At 42.9% G+C, this 5,980-nt stretch overlaps 1 long non-coding RNA gene across 1 annotated transcript; it reads right to left on the reverse strand.

Moving 5' to 3' along the window:
- Positions 1–2,986: 2,986 nt before the first annotated feature.
- Positions 2,987–3,837, reverse strand: LOC139433318 (uncharacterized). The gene is made up of 2 exons (XR_011642841.1): positions 3,654–3,837; positions 2,987–3,367 (listed from the first exon to the last, which is right to left on the reverse strand). It is a non-coding gene; the product is annotated as an uncharacterized lncRNA (long non-coding RNA).
- Positions 3,838–5,980: the final 2,143 nt, after the last annotated feature.

Genomic DNA, 5,980 nt, shown 5'->3' on the forward strand with positions numbered 1-5,980 from the left:
CCCGGGAAAACTGAATTGTGAAAGAGCTGACATGCTGAAAACCCAACCCCTGCAGGGGGTCTGGGGGGATTGTCCCCCAGGAGATCTTTTTGAAATACTAACATAAAATACACATTCTGGTCCTCTCTTGAGAAGAAACATAAATACATCTATTACTACACAACATATTTAAAAAATGAATGCCATTTTAGTTTTGTGTTACTTTGTTCTGAAAGCTGAACCTGCTGCTCCTCACAGAGAGAAGAGGGAAGAGGCTGTGAATTACTTTACATTGTGGATAAGGATAGCCCCCATTGTTCTGTGTGTCAACATGAGAGACAGCCCACACACCTATCACTCATCAAACCGTGGGGTCTTATTTCTTGATAGAAATCAACACGTAATGTTGTATCGATGTATATAGAGATGTACTACAGCAAAAGTATTCTCCGTCGGGACTTCCTGCAACAACACCACCCGTTATCTTGATTCTGATTAGTCAGAAGACATTATCAAAGATGTTCTATTGAGAGGATGATCACTACGTGACAAAAGTTTTCAAACCGTTTCTATTCTTCGGTATTTCCAGACAAGTGGCTGAAATCAATCTGACTAACTGCTGTCTGTGCAATTTACTCCGCGCGAGTTGGCGGACTTTATTTAGCTTACTTTAAAATCATTTTTCATGGTGGGGCTAAGCCATTTATTGGTATGGCTGTAGCCTACCCAAGTATACCCTGGCGCCGCCACTGAACATAATAATAAAACAATTAAAATGTTGTTGCCATGCGATCGACCTCGACGTATTGGACACCCCTGGTTTAGAGCGATTCGAGCGAAGCCAATATCCGCATTGCGTCCGGTGTGAACGCAGCATATCGTTAAGGTCAGGCTTCATACACTTTTTCACCAATGACTTTTTTTTTTTTTTTATTCTTTATTTATTTGGAGTCACATTATAATACAAGTACAGTTTTTCAAATCATATATTTTTAGAGACCTGAAAGTGACAAATGAAATAGCAAACTAAATTAGTCAAAATAAAATAAAAACGAAAAGTAAACAGGGGTTGTTTGAAATAGCAAATGTACATATGCATAAATATCAACATACATATATACATTCAATACACATACACATGTATACATATACATTCAATAGAAACAGTCAAACAAGGGATGGCGTCTTTGGGATATGTAAACTCTCCACTTTTTCCATATTTCTTCAAAAGTGTTTTCCTGAAGCCTCACTGAGAAGGTGATTCTTTAGAGTTCATGGATTTTGTCGCACCAGTTGTCGAGAGAAGGGATATCCGCGTTGAGCCATTTTCTAGTTATTGCTTTTTTTGCTGCAACAGTGAGAATTCCAAATACTTGTTTTGCTTTGGAGTTAGTGGGGATTGCATGTACGAGCCCAAATAGACATTCGTCCCAGTTCAAAGGGATTTCTTCTTGTAGTATTATTTCAATTTCGATCTTTTGCCAAACAGTTACTATTAAAGGGCAAGCCCAAACAAATGGTAGCGATGTGCTAGCTGAGAACCACATTTCCCCCTGGATGCTGTGACGACTGAGCAGGGCTGAACAAGTACGCTCAGCATCTCCCAACCGAACATCCCGTCGGGGCCTGAGCTCCAGATCTTCCATTGAAAAGTCAGTCATTTGTCCAGACTTCGTCAGGGATGGGTTTTTGTTTCGTTTTCCCATTTGCGTTTTATATAGAACGTATTTTCCTTTTTAATATCTTGAAGAGCTTGGTGAAGTTTTGAGATTATTTCATCCCTGTCTGATGTGTTGGTGAAAACTATTAATAAAGGCTTTTCAAGGTTTCTGGCTGTCTGACAGGGAACTATTTAAGTAATGGCGTACCTGTGGAAATCTAAAAACATCACTGTTTCAATCCATATCGTTTTCTTAGCGTTTGAAAATCAAACATGGTTCCTTTGCTGGAAAATGTGCAATATGAAGTGAGGCCATGTTTGGCCCAACCTTTACATTTTGTATCTACTTGCTCGGGGTGAAATCAAGATCATGCGAGCACCATCTTAATATCTTCATTTCCTCCAGCAAGTCACTCCCGGCAAGGACCCTTAACCATCATCTTAAGGAGAGGTTGATCCAGCGGTTCTCTTTTCCCAGTCTTTTATCCCCACCGAGCTCATCAATAAACTACAAATCATACAGAACTCCGCAGCCCGGATCATCACCGGCACCAAGGCCTCCGAACACATCGCCCCCTCCTCATCCAGCTCCCCTGGCTCCCCGTTCAATCCCGTATCAACTTCAAAAACCTACTGCTCACTTACAAAGCCCTACATAACCTGCCCCCCCCCCCCCCATCTGGCTGACCTTCTTCAGGAGTACACCCCCTCTCGCTCCCTCCGCTCCCCCTCTGCTGGTCTGCTGACCGTCCCCACCCCACGCCTCGTCACCACGGGTGCTCGGGCTTTTAGCTGCACTGCTCCCAGCCTCTGGAACTCCCTCCCCCCGCACATCCGACAGTCAGACACAACCACCATGTTCAAATCCCAATTAAAAACCCACCTGTTCAAATCTGCTCCTCGCTGTCGTGCTCCCCATTATACGTTTCATTTGTGTCCACTTGACTGTCTCCTCCCTGATTTCCTGTTTGTGTTTTTATCTTGTTCTGTTGCCTATTAGCTTTTTTTTATTTATTTTATTGTACGGTGTCCTTGGATGTCATGAAAGGCGCCTAAAAATAAAATGTATTATTATTATTATTATTAACCTCGCCTCGATGGGCACTCCCCCCGATACATCATGCTTTCCATCCAGCCCTGTCTGGCTTGCACCAGCAGAGCAAGCGTCTTCATTGGGCTGATAGTCGTCCTTCAAGCAGGGGAGCGCTCCTCCTCCCTTGTTTGTTGCTAGTTGAAGAGTACAGAATCAATCCTTGGTTTCTTCCCTTGCCAAATGGACCACCAATGACTTCTCCAGGACCTTTACCTCATTTCGCATGACTAAAAAAAAATGGCTCTTTCTCAGCGTACCACTGAAAATGGTTTATTTGAACATGGAACAGGAAAATCTGCAAAGTAACTAATGTATAATAGTTGCAGTTAAAAGCACAAAACGTGCTTCCAAACTGAAGTAAAGTAGAAGTACTTTTCACCACATGAAATATCATCATCAACAATACTTTCCCGATCATTTTAATCTTCGTTTTAACTGATTTGAACACATCTCGCAGCTCCGTCACTTCCTGCGTCTGCTCCGTCACTTCCTGTTCACTTGGCCCATCTCAGCGCCAGGGTCCAGCCCCAGTCACAGGGCATCTCTCTGGGTGTGAGGGGGGGCAGACGGACTCTAAAACCTCCACCAGAGGGCGGTCTCTCCCACTGCATGGGCCCGACTCCCAGCAGCTCCACCTGCAGAAACAACAACATACACAAATAATGTATTTGGAATTATTTAAAATTCTCACTGTTGCAGCAAAAAAGCAATAACTAGAAAATGTCTCAAAGCGGACATCTCTTCTCTCGACAACTGGTACGACAAAGTTCATGAGATACATGTTATGGAAAGAATCTCAACGAGGCTTCAGGAAAACACATTTGAGGAAATATGGAACAAGAAATATCCCAAAGACGACCATCTCTTGTTTGACTGAGATGTGTGTACGTACATGTTTGTATATACTGTGTATATGAGTACCTGAGTACCAGGTCCAGCCACAGGTTCACTCAGAACCACAAATCCATCTTTGGGCCACTCCAGGAAAATGGCAAAGATGATTTCGTCCTGCGGTCTGAACGTGTACCTGAAACACAGGAGGAAGAAAACGTGGTCAAAATGAGAGAATTATTTTTCATCATCTTTTTTTCGATGTTTTGACTTCTCAGAAGATTCAAGTTATTTAATTTCTCACGTAATCTGAGAAAGTATTCCAGGTTTTTCTGGGTATTTACATCTCGTCTAAATGTACATTATTTAATTTCATATTCTGTTCTTGTACATATCGTATTCTTTTGACATGTATAGAGACTTCTGGCACTATTTTGTTTTTGTGCACGTTATTATATGTTGCATCGTTGGAGGAGCTCAGAGGCCTATGCTACGAAGCCGGTTCAACCTAACCTGATATGTTTGAGTTAGCCGGTCGGCCTAATCCAAAACATACGCGCTCTCGCTAAACGGTCCTACGACGCGGGTCATCAAGTGGATCGCTCAGCCAGCCGTGTCCTATCTAGTTAGGTGTTCACATGAGAGGGGTGGTATTTGGAGCATTCGACCAATCACAGACATGGAGAAGCTACTGACAGCGCAGCGTCATACTTCCTGAATGAAAAGTGAACTCTAATATCAGAGACATATGAAGAAGTTAAACTTTAAACATGACTTAAACACTTGATCAGGATCAAAGCCTCAGAGCTGCAGCTTAGGGCTGCACGATTAATCGAAAAACGATCGTGATCTCGATTCAGACACCTATGCGATCTCATTTCTAAATTACGGCGATCCTATGACGTCAAGCTGATTTTTTTTGGGGGATTTTTTTTACATTTTTTAATTATTTTGCTTCTGAATAATACCAACTTGCAATGTCAATCATACTTAAACGATGTAAAGCAAATATACTCTATACATTTAACATTAAAGTACCATGATCGCATCCAAATGGTAGTGTTCTGTCTGTCTCTCCTCCTCTCATGCAGTGTTAACGCGCAGCCACGAGGGTTGCCAGTTTTTGCGGAAGGAATAAGCAACCAGGTCTATGAAAACAAGCGCAAAAGAACATGAGCACTTTAAACCTATATATGTCGGGTCTACAAGCTCTCAACCGCAACAACCATTATTACTTACTACCAAGCAACTTTACAGAAAGATAAGCCCAATGTGGTTTATAGTGAGTATACCTGGCAACACTCACTGACTGCAGCACGTGAGGGCAGGAGCCGGCAGTATGTTTACAGAAGCGTTAGCATTTGCACTGATTAGCAAAGAGTGACGAGAGCGACTAGTAGTACAAGAAAAACAGAAATGAGTGACGAGGAGGTCGAGGACAATAGCCGCGTTCACACTGCGGTACTTTTCCCACAAAGGTTCATGGAACTTAGTTCATGATGACGTTCACACCAAAAAGAGCCGGTACTAAAAGTAGTTAATGCGAACCTTTTTACCCGCTCGAAAGTCCCTGCTCTCTAGCAGGGACTCTTGTGAGAAAAGAGCTATATTCCTGATTGGCTGGCGGATTGCAAACCACGCCCCGTAAAACTCCCAAAAAGTTTTGTGAAGCCGCCATTTTATTATCCTCGCATTAGCATTATTAGCATTAGCATTATTAGCATTAGCCCAGCGCAGAAACGCAGAGAGACTAACTTATGGCAACACAAAAGAAAACATGGGAGCGGTGGAGATGAGGAGGTGTCGGCGGGCTGGCGATTTAGTCCCAGCAGCTTCTACTGAAGCCTTCCCCAACTCCGGGGACTTCCGGCCGGGGACTTTGGGCGGCAGTATACGCCGTGAAGAGGTTTGCGGCCTGCCAGTAAATCCAAAGAAGAAGAAGAAGAAGAAGAAGAAGAAGAAGAAGAAGAAGAAGAAGAAGAAGAAGAAGAAGAAGAAGAAGAAGAAGAAGAAGAAGAAGAAGAAGAAGAAGAAGAAGAAGAAGAAGAAGAAGAAGAAGTGACGTCAGCGGCTTCATTTGCCTAATCCACCCCCAGGGACTTTTTCTGGTGTGAACGCGATCTGTACTTAGTTCATGAGAACTAAAGAGTTCGCATGAACTAAGTTCGCATGAACCTTTGTGGGGAAAGTACCGCAGTGTGAACGCGGCTAAAGACAACAACACCGATGAAAATCCCGGTGCCGACTCTGGCGAGAGTGAGAGGGAAGTTGTGCTTGTGCCGAAAAAAGTAGATGGACTGTGCTAGTAGCTAGGCTTTATTTACATTTATTCTGAAGCTGTAACTTTATGTTCTGTTCCGTTTTTATATTCAGTACTGACTGCAGTATTTAAGTTAATCCTTTTGATTCAGTGACAT

The sequence above is a fragment of the Pseudochaenichthys georgianus genome, unplaced genomic scaffold (genome assembly GCF_902827115.2).
Source record: "Pseudochaenichthys georgianus unplaced genomic scaffold, fPseGeo1.2 scaffold_1898_arrow_ctg1, whole genome shotgun sequence".
NCBI lineage: Eukaryota > Metazoa > Chordata > Actinopteri > Perciformes > Channichthyidae > Pseudochaenichthys > Pseudochaenichthys georgianus.